The following is an 11,725-nucleotide window of genomic DNA, read 5'->3' as shown; positions in this document are numbered from 1 at the left end:
AATGAGGGCTGCTGTGAGGGAAGTAGCCCAGGGAATTGTACATGTCATGCTTCTAAAAGGTCAGCTACCATAGCTGATACTATTAGGGTCCCTGGGCTGGAGCCTGGAGTAGAGGGTGGGCCCAGGCTCCCCCCCCGACCTTTGCCCCCTGTTTAATCACTGAGACTGGGAGACAACAGAGACTGTGCAAGGAAGGATAACTTCTCCTCACCTCCCTCGCTGGCTTATGATGAAAATGGCTCAGTAGACTGTGACCCTTGTCTTTAGAGAGAGAAGGGTTACGTAGAGGGTCACAGTGAGCCTCTGAGGCTTGCGAAATCCGCCAGGAAACGCGGGACCCATGGAGGCAAGGACAGAGCTTTGTTACACTACCCATTCCACTGCCTATAGAACAATATGTGCTCATATACCAGGTGGAGGCAGGATTTGTCCCCTAAGGCCCTGTCTTGACAGGCAAGAAGAGCTTGTTTTTCAATTGAGTTAGCTCAGTTGAGTTAGGTTAATAATATTGAAAAGTTTCAGAGTGGTAGCCGTGTTAGTCTTTATCAGCAAAAATAACGAGGAGTCCTTGTGGCACCTTAGAGACTAACACATTTATTTGGGCATAAGCTTTCATGGGCTAGAACCCACTTCATCAGATGCATGGTGTGAAAAAAAGTAAGCAGGTATAAATATACAGCACATGAAAAGATGGGAGTTGCCTTACCAAGTGGGGGGTCAGTGCTAACGAGGCCAATTCATTTAGGATGGATGTGGCTCATTCCCAACAGTTGACAAGAAGGGGTGAGTATGAACAGAGGGAAAATTATTTTACTAATGACCCAGCCACTCCCAGTCTTTATTCAGGCCTAATTTGATGGTGTCAAGTTTGCAAATTAATTCCAGTTTTACTGTTTCTCCCTGAAGTCGTTTTTGAAGTTTTTTTGTTGAAGAATGGCCACTTTTAAGTCTGTTATTGACTGTCCATGGGGATTGAAGTGCTCTCCTACTGGTTTTTGAATGTTACAATTTTTGACGTCTGATTTGTGTCCATTTATTCTTTTGCATAGAAACTGTCCGGTTTGGCCAATGTACATTCTCTATGCAAAAAGAATATGGGATTTCAGCCATTCCCCCATTTTACCCTTTTTATTTTGGACACTTCCTGCTTCCATATACAGTAATCTACAATTTACTTCTGCTACATCTATTAGGATTTCACATTTGTAACATCAGGTATTACGAGGTGGCTCCCATATTCCACTCTCTCCCTTGGCTCTCAGTGCAAAACAACTAATGAAATGGTGTGATGTTACTTCCTGCTTTCCACTTCAGGGAATGATGGCTAGTTTTAGAAGTGGTTGAAGTGATTTCCATCTAATGACAGCTCTCAGCAGAGGGAGAATGTGATGGTGATATATGACATATATTTTACAGAATAACCAGGGTAGAAATATTTTAAACATTTGAGCATTATTTGTTATTGATATAACTTTCACGTATCCAGTGGTAAAGTCAGATTCTCTTAGTACCAAGAGTCCAGCTTTACAGGCATCGGAGAGAGAATAATTATAACAAAGAGACTTTAGACACTTCTAAAAAAACCCCAAAAATAGCTTTTGCATGCACAAATGATGCAATTTTAAGGTCAGATATTTTGTATTTTACTAGGGCTAGAAATTTATGCCTCTAAAAAGTGAGATTCCTTCCTTTCTAGTGGTATAAAACTTCTCTTTCTAGCATTAATGAGTTACAGAGTATCAGACCTTAAACTTATTACAGGTCCAGGCATGAATATTGCCCATCTAGATCTTGGGCCAATGTGATTCTGGGAGGAAATTCCACATTTGGTGGTAAGAGAAGGAAGTATTGCTCTGGCGTGTTTTTTGTTTGTTTGGTTTAAATGAGTGAATCATATCACTGGAATGTTAGAATGGGTCCCAGAAGAAATGGATAATAGAGCCGGGAGCCCAAGAGGCAATCAGTGATGAAATAAATTGATCAAATGGCTCTGTCATTTAGCATATGGTTATTGCCACCATGTAGAAGATGAACAGAAATTTTAAACTAATTGAAATAGTGGATTCCCAGCATTCAAATGAGGTACACAGTACCATAGGTGCCGACACCATGGGTTCTGCGGGGCTGGAGCACCCACAGGGAAAAATTAGTGGGTGCTCTGCACCCACCAGCAGCCAAGCTCCTCGCCCCGCCCCACCCCACCTCACCGCCTCCTCCCCGAGTGTGCCTCGTCCCCACTCCTCCCCGAGCTTGCGGCCGCCAAACAGCCATAGCAAGCTCCAGGAGGGAGGAGCGGGAACATGGCGCGCACAGAGGAAGAGACGGGGCCAAGGCGGGAAGAAGCAGGGAAGAGGAGGGGCCAGGGCAGGGATTTGGGGAAGGAGTCGGAATAGGGGCAGGGAGGGGGTGAAGTTGGGGCGGGGACTTTGGGGAAGGGGTTGGAATGGGGGCGGGAGGGGATGGGACAGGACTGGAGTCAAGGTGGGGCCGGGGACAGAGGGGGATTGAGCACCCATTGGCACCAGTAGAAGTTGACGCCAATGCACAGCACTTGCTTCTAACCCTGATAAATTCTGAAATATTGGACCTTAACACTGCAAGATGATTATGTATAGAAAAACGTTTGAGTATTTTTAGACATTTTAAAATGTATCATTTCAATTTTCCTCTCCTTCCAAAGCCTGTATAGTTGGCATCATGGAACCACTATAGCTGTAGGAGCATAGGATGGTAGGGACAGGGCCGGCTCTAGGTTTTCTGCCGCCCCAAGCAAAAAATTTGCCACCTCAAGCTCCGAGAGTGCAACTCCCCCTCTCCCCCTCCAAAAAAGGGTGGCAGGAATGCCGCCCCTGGAATTGTGCCACCCCAAGCATGTGCTTGATTTGCTGGTGCCTGGAGCCGGTCCTGGGTAGGGATATGAAAATGGAGTTAAGGAAGATCAGTAAACAGGTGGTATAAATCTGTAAAGCTCTGTTTAATTCAATGGGTGAGAATCTGGCCTAGCTTTGCATGGCTACCTTAACTCTTAGTATACATACTTTCCAGTATTTGGGGATGGGGGTAGAGGCTGTTAAATGGGACCTTTATTTTAAATGTCCTGGTATTCAGGGTTTTGTTTGTTTCTTTTGTTTGTTTGGGGTTGTTTTTTTTTTAAGCTACAACCTTCTACTAATTCCCTCCCCCCTTAGATTATTGGTAGATATTTACAACCTTAATTCTATGTTAACATAGGGTTTTTTTATCTGATTATCCATAACAGTTTCCATGATATTGACAGTCAATAAGATACTTATATGATGGATGCTTTTGCTGAAGATACATGTTCTACTTGATTTCACACCTCAGTGTTTTCTGAAGAAGAAAAGGAAACATAGTAAACAAAATGATTATCCAAACATGGCATTTGTGATGTAACCACAAGCCAAGACATCCATTATTTTGTATTGTCTGCTGTATACATATCCAGATAAAATATTACACTGGACTCTAAAGGAGAGCTATCATACATTAATTGATAAAAAAAATATTGCTTTAGTATACCACAAGGTGGCATCCTAACTGCATGACCTCCAGATCTACTCCTATCCACACTCTGTACAGGTTGCTGATAAGGAGACTACTCATTAAATATCATAAAGTAAAATAGCTTGGTTTAGCGAGGTGTGCACACAAAGTAACAAAGCAGATATTCCTATCATATTTCCTGGTAAAATACATTAAATACTAACATATATCTGTTACCAAACCAAAACACTTCACTTTACGATGATCATCAGTTTCTTTGACAGCAACATACATTACAATGTATGTAAACGTCAAATATTTCTCTTGAACATTTTTTATTAGAGGGTATTGTTCATAAAAAAGAAAGTACAAAAGATTATCAGGTGCATTAGTGTGTTTCTAGAACAAGTCTACCTAGTTAAGGTACTGTACTTATATGGCCCCATTACCCTAATATCTGAGAATCTCACAACCTTTAAGGCATTTAGCCTCACTACAACTCTGTGAGGTAGGGAGCTAGTAGCACCCTCATTTTACAGATGGACTAAAAGAGACTGCCCAAGACCTCACAGGAAATCAGTATCAAAGCAGAGAAGTGAACCTCAGACTCTGCATCCCAGGCTAGCATAAAATCATAGAATATCAGGGTTGGAAGGACCTCAGGAGGCCATCTAGTCCAACTCCCTGCTCAAAGCAGAACCAACCCCAACTAAATCATCCCAGCCAGGGCTTTGTCAAACCGGTCCTTAAAAACCTCTAAGGATGGAGACTCTATCACCTCCCTAGGTAACCCATTCCAGTCCTTCACTACCCTCCTAGTGAAATAATTTTTCCTATTATCCAACCTAGACCTCCCCTACTGCAACTTGAGACCACTGCTCCTTGTTCTGTCATCTGCCACCACTGAGAACAGCCTAGCTCCATCTTCTTTGGAACCCCCCTCAGGTAGTTGAAGGCTGCTATCAAATCCCCCCTCACTCTTCTCTTCTGCAGACTAAATAAGCTCAGTTCCCTCAGCCTCTCCTCATAAGTCATGTGTTCCAGCCCCCTAATCATTTTTGTTGCCCTCTGCTGGACTCTCTCCAATTTGTCCACATCCTTTCTGTAGTGGGAGGCCCAAAACTGCATGCAGTACTCCAGATGAGGCCTCACCAGTGCCAAATAGAGGGGAATAATCACTTCCCTCAATCTGCTGGCAACGCTCCTATTAATGTAGCCCAATATGCCATTAGCCTTCTTGGCAACAAGGGCACACTGTTGACTCATATCCAACTTCTCATCCACTGTAATCCCCAGGTCCTTTTCTGCAGAAATGCTGCTTAGCCAGTCAGTCCCCAGTCTGTAACAGTACATGGGATTCTTCCGTCCTAAGTGCCCGATGATCTAGCCAGCTTTCTATCCACCTGTGATAAATGAAGGGGGGGATGAGTAATTCCGTTTTATGGACATTCAGCTTGCTTGTAGCTATAAAATCCCGCTTAGTAGTTGTTCTCTAATTGCTCTACCTGTAAAGCGTTAAAAAGTCTCACTGCTATGCATAGGTAAAAGGAAGTGAGTGAGCACCTGGCCAAAAGATCCAGTGGGAAGGCTAGAACTTTTTAAAATTGAAACAAGACTCCCCTTTTGTCTGTCTGTTGTTCTCGGGGAGAGGCAGACAGGGAGCAGTTATGCTGTGAGAAGCTTGGGCCAGGTCTGAAAAATCATCCATATCATACCAAGAAACTACTCATCTAAAACCCAAGATATAGAAGACTAGAAGACGCGATTCGGTTTATCCCTTTTATTTCTTTATGGCTTGTAGATTCCTCTGTGCTAACCCCAGGTGCTTTTGTTTTGCTTGTAACCTTTAAGCTGCACCTCAAGAGAGCTATTTTTGAGGCTTAATCTTTGTAGCTGTTTTTTTTAAATCTAGCAAAAGCCTAAGTTCCCAGATGTATTTTCTTCTTCTTTTTTTTATTAATAAAATTTTTAAGAACAGAATTGTACCACTTTACCCTTGGGAGCAAAGAGTCCAGGAACCAGATGGGAAGACTGTATAATTCTAAAAAAGAATGTGACTTTGCCCATATATTTACCCAGATCCTGAATTGTGTCTGACCTGCACTAGACAGAGCTGTGGGGTGAGAGTGGAGTTGCATGTTTCCAGTCCTGGGCCTGGTCAGTTGTTGGGCTGATCCTGGGTGTAAAACAAAGAAGGATGGCTATAGTTTATGCCTGGCTACTTATTGCTCCATGGGGCTGATCTGGCAATGGGGGATTGCCCAAGTGTAGAGATACCTCATTCATCTCCTTGCTCCCTGTGCTGCTGAGCTTTACTCTCTGGGGGAATCCTCCTCTGGCCAGTTACGCTGGTTTGTGAGCTGCTTTGCACTGTCAAAATGGCATAAAGCAGCCTTAATGACACCAAGGTTATGGTCTGTTATCTGTAGGAACACAACTCTGCTCTCAGTTATGCCATTGTAAATCCAGAGTCACTCCAGAAAAATCAATGAGTTATTCCTGATTTACATGGTTGTAACTGAGAGTATCTTCAGTTGAATTTATTTTATACTTAAAGTTAGGCACATGTTTTAATCCCTTGCTGAACTGGGCCATAATGAGCACTCAGCTGCACTCAAACATGAAATGACAGATGGGAGAACCCGGAGAACCAATGCTACCTAAAAGTCAAGAAATTGTATTCTGTACTAGCTGAAGTAGGCGCGTGGCATTCAAGAGTAGCCCAGGGTAGAGTACATTACAGTATTCTAAACTGGATGCATCTAAGGATGAGGATGGGGTGAAGTCCATATCAGAGAGGAGAGACCACAATCGCTTTGCCAGACAAATATGAAAAAAAGACTATGGTCTCATCTTCCTCTGCTCTGACCTATGGGAACAGAGGGCCAGAGTGAGCAATATCTGCCATAAAATGACATTGATCCATAAAAGGATTTACTTTTTTTTACATTATTAAAGAAGAAATTAAATGGTATATTGATTTATTAGAGAAAGCAGTTACTGTGGACTGATCTGATTATTTGGATCTGGTCTGATTACTATATTGCCTGATTACCACAGTGCTGGGTATCTAGATAGAGCAGATGCTATATGCAGATGCTGCTGATATAATAAGATAAGCTAAATAACATTTTAGCCTTATATACCCATCACTCTATGGCTGTAGAAATGAGAGCTGTAGGTTGGAGAGTTGTTCTGGTGCATGTGTGAAGGAAGAAGAGTCAGGATACATTTTGTTTAATCTGACATCATAAAAGAAGAAAGTGTTGTTGTAGCCATGCTGGTCCTAGGATATTAGAAAGACACGATGGATGAGGTAAAATCTTTTATTTGCCCAACTTCTGTTGATGAGAGACAAGCTTTCGAGCTTATACAGACCTCTTCTTTCAGAAAGCTTGTCTCTTTCACCAACAGAAGTTGGTCCAATAAAAGATATTACCTCACCCACATAGTTTCTAAAATAAAGATGGATTGAATAACCATACATAAATTCAAGTAATACAGTCCAAGCACTATTTTGCTAGAGGTCCTTCAGAAAGTCCTGTCAAGTTACTCGGGAGTTCTGATCCTTTCAAAGGCGTAAATTGACTTTGCCTTTGGGCTGAAAACCTATTTGATAGACCCGTTTCTGCCTTCTTTTGGCTTCAGCCAGCCCCTTCAAACTTTCCCTGTTTTGTTTCCCCCCCTAACTTTTTTCTGTTATGTATTTATTTTTTTGTAAACCATATTTAAAAATTAACATGCCCTGCCAATCTTTGCCTAGCTTTCAGGAAGCCAGGAAACCAACACCAGCTACACAAGAAAAGACAAAGACAAAGTAAAACATAAACTGATAATATATGACATGGGATGGCAGTTTCCCATTCAGTGCTGCAGTTTCCTGTTTGTGGCAATGGGAGACTGCAGTACTGCATTTCTTCCACTCAAGTGATGCTGTGGGAGGCTATAAATCTTAAGCTGTCCCAGATGCCTTTATAGGATTCAAAATGGTGTTTCACACCTGCAAGGTGGTTTTGTGAACTTCTGCATAGGGCATCCAGCACAAATAGATGGCTGATTCCCTCTCCCCTCAAGTACGAGACTACCTGGGTGTAACTGTAGTAACAAGAGAATGGAGAAGACTAATTTTGCACTAAGTAGTCAGTAGCGGGTTCCTTCTTCTCTATCTCCACCTTATTTCAAATTCAGGCCAGGGATGTCATGGATGTACTCAAAGGCAGGCTCCTAAGGAGGCTGGTACAGTGGAGAGGATGCAGGACTGGGACTTCTGGGTTCTGATTCCTGGCTCTGTCAATGACCTGTTGGATGACCTTGGGCATGTCACTTCATCACTCTGTGCCTATATTGGGCAGGTAAGGCTCCTCAGCTATGGCAACCAATCCATCTAGGAGAAGGAAAACTCTGATCTCAAACCAAGAACATCAGGCCTGGCCCGCTTGCTTGTAAAAAGTTTTGCAAATCCCACATGCTTTATGGGTCTGCACTGCTAACTCTGGCTCATGGGACAAAGCAAAGCGGTCCACATGGATGATCCTGAATTAATGTTGTCATTCCTCCCACCCACTCTCTTTTCCTCAGTAATGGCTGATCATAAGAATGGCCGGAGTGGGTCAGACCAATGGTCCATCTAGCCCAGTATACTACCTTCCAACAGTGGCCAATGCCAGACAGTGGCAGATTAGCCACTGGGTGCCAATGAGGCCTGTGCCCAGGAGCTCTGGCCAACTGGGGTGCCCCTGTGTCCCTACCCATTCCGTCCACCCAGCACTCCTGCAGGGGAGTGGGGTTAGTGCACGGGGCTTTGCTCCACTCTACCCATCTGGCGCTCCTGCCGGGGAGTGGGGAAAACCCTCACGCCCCGACCTCACTCTCCGGCAGGAGTGCTGGGTGGACGGGGGAAGCCATGCACCCCGACCCCAATCCCTGGCAGGTGGAAGGGGTGGGGAGGGGTCCCCACTTGCTCTGGCTCAGGGCCCCACAAACCCTTAATCCGCTTCTGACGCCAGAGGTTTCAGAAGGAGTGAACAGACCAGAGCTATTATCAAGTGATCCATCACCTGGCATCCAGTCCCAACATCTGGGAGTCAGAGGCTTAGAGACACCCAGAGCATGGGGTTGCATCCCTGACCATATTGGCTAATAGCCATTGATGGACCCATCCTCTATGAACTTATCTAATTCTTTTTTGAACTCCACAAAACACCTAATAAACCACATATGTGGCATGTGTTTTATATGGCAACAAATAATTCAAGGATAAAAGTAACATCCTAAATGTACTGGCTTATGTGAGCATTATGCAGTCTTAATATTTTTTTTTAAATCCAGTTTGTGTGTACCTATAGCTAACATTTTTAAAAGAGTCTACTAATTCTAGGTGCTTCAGTTTTTGGGTACCCAACCTGACACATCTAGGATTTGATTTTTCTAAGGTAGTGAGTAAGTATAGTTGCCAATGACTTCACTTATAGTTGTAGATACACAGCACTTCTGAAAACCAGGTCTGTGGTGACACAAATTCCTTTTTAACTGATGGTTATTCCAATCTTGTTTCTGAAGAAAAAGTTAAAAATATGTTAAAGGCAATAACCCCCTATTCCACTTTTGCAGATCTGAGGACCATTCATTCTATTCTATTAACAGGATCTCCAACTCAGTTGTTTATGGCTAGTTCCCACTTCCATTAGAAATTTGTTGGATCCACAAAAACAAGCAGTAAGAGTTTTAAAAAATACTTGAAAATACAACCCCTCCATCACGTAGACTCTTCTCACCAATTTGACTTCTGTGTCCCTGGAAATAAGAATAGAAAGCCGAACTGCAGCAACTTCAAATGAAGTGCTTCTTTTTAGATTTTAGCTACTAACTCACAGTTTAGATCTACAAGTGCTGGTATTGGCTTACAATTGTAGCACCCATAAATAATTTAAATTATGGGAAAAATTAAAAAGGGAGGGGAAAAAAGCAGAGAAAATATCCTAATGTTTTCCCCCTTTGTATATAATGATTTCTGGGAAGGCTAATTGTTTAACGCATTTGAATATATTTGGATATGACAGATAAACACATTGTCATATCTTCATGAGCCAATAAGACACTTTTTTTGTAGATCCATATTTTATAAATATTCACATGCACTTATATCAATAAATAGCAATATGATATTTTGATAGGGCCTATACTTGACTCCATTTGCATCCCTGCACCTTTCCGCCCCCCCATCCTCCTTTATGCCAGTTAGGAATTGGACTTCTTTGTTAGTGGATGGCTTGCCTTGAGGGTTGCTATTATCTTTTATTAGTGGTAGCATTACAATAAACACATATTTCAGAGTAGCAGCCGTGTTAGTCTGTATTCGCAAAAAGAAAAGGAGTACTTGTGGCACCTTAGAGACTAACAAATTTATTAGAGCATAAGCTTTCGTGAGCTACAGCTCACTTCATCGGATGCATTTGGTGGAAAAAACAGAGCTCTGTTCTAAGGTGCCACAAGTACTCCTTTTCTTTTTTGCTCTGTTTTTTCCACCAAATGCATCCGATGAAGTGAGCTGTAGCTCACGAAAGCTTATGCTCTAATAAATTTGTTAGTCTCTAAGGTGCCACAAGTACTCCTTTTCTTTTTGCGAATAAACACAGAGTCTCGAGCTGATCTTAGGGCCCTGTTAGTCTGACAGTCGTATACACACACAGTACGAGACGGTCTCTGCCCCCAGAGCCTGCACTCTAAATTGGCAAGACAAAGGATTGGATAAAGGAAGTAGTGTAATCTCCATTTTACAGATGGGAAACTGAGACATAAAGCCCAAGGTCATATAGGGAGCGTGTTGCAGAGTGTGAAACTGTGTATTCAACTCCTGAGTGTCAGTACAGGTTTGTAATCACGTCTAACCTTTGTGAGAAATTTCTGATGACTGGGTTTCCTCCTGGACCAGCTTTCTGGGCATTTGGGCTTCTGTTTGTTTTTTTTTGTTTGTTTTTGGTTTTTAACTTTAGTGTTTAGTATTTTGCTTTTCCTTGTTTATGGCAATTAGATGCCTTGAGATAGATGTTATATTAACATGTATCTGACAGTCAAAATTGCACACTAAGCTACACACATTATAAAAATACAGAAAAATAGTGGTTTCTCCCTACCTCTGAGCAAACACATTACAGCAGATGCTGTAAGGAGATCTCATTAAGATGTTTTTTTTTTTTTTTTTACAAAATATGCTATATTACCTTTAGTAGTATATTTTTAAGCCCTAGTCCTGCAAATACATATGAGTAGAGCCAGAGAAATCAATAGGGCTACTCACATGAGTAAAATTACTCATGTGTGTAAGTGTTAACAAGGTTGGGACTTATCCTATACATTCTTAGGGTCAGGGAGTGTCTGACTATGCATTTATGAAGGAGGTCACCAATCCTTTGCAAACGACCGCTGTGCAAGTAAAAATAATAGAATTATGAAGAATTATAATAAAGCTGAACTACAATATATTTAAATTCTTTATTTACTTGCTAGTTCACAATAGGTCTCCTGGCCATGCAATTTAGCATGGTGCTGCTATGTTTGTGCATGTGTCTATGCTGAACTATACCAATACTTGTCTGCATAGGAAAAGCAAATAAGCATTTCTTCCTTGAAGCTCTGGTCCTGGAAAGGGTTAAGAACATACATAATTGTACTTACATGAGTAGTCCTAGTGAAGTCAATGTGACTAATCCTTTGAGTACTGTTGCCTGTGTTCTTAAGTCTCTTTGCAGGATTGGCCCTAAGCATATCATGACTTCAAACTATTGGATAGATATTTTAAAAAAAGCGTGTGGTGGGCACATCCTCTCTTATGGAAAAGTCATGGATATCCATTATGGCTGAAGAAGATTGATACAATATGTGTAGCTTTTCTTCTCTTAAAGGGTTATGCATAGAAAATACTGCAGTTAGCATGAACTGTATTTCTCCTTTTGTCTCCAATTTCATATACCGAGGGAGACGTGCCCTACTGCAAAGGCTGAGCATTTTGGGAGGCAGGCCTTACATATGTATATTGAATTATTACTTTTCAATTGTTTTGTACGTGGCTATTGCTTTTGGGCATCCTTTGGTTTTTTAGATGGTCACATCAAAGGAGTTGCTCTGGCGTGAGAACCGGTCAGTGTGAGCCAGATAATTCATGGATTTATTACCGAGGTTGGTTCCCAGGATTGTCAGTGGGCAGCAGGCACTGGGTGTCATA

This window comes from Dermochelys coriacea, chromosome 3 (assembly GCF_009764565.3).
Source record: "Dermochelys coriacea isolate rDerCor1 chromosome 3, rDerCor1.pri.v4, whole genome shotgun sequence".
In the NCBI taxonomy this organism is placed as follows: domain Eukaryota; kingdom Metazoa; phylum Chordata; order Testudines; family Dermochelyidae; genus Dermochelys; species Dermochelys coriacea.
This window is presented reverse-complemented; position numbering follows the sequence as displayed.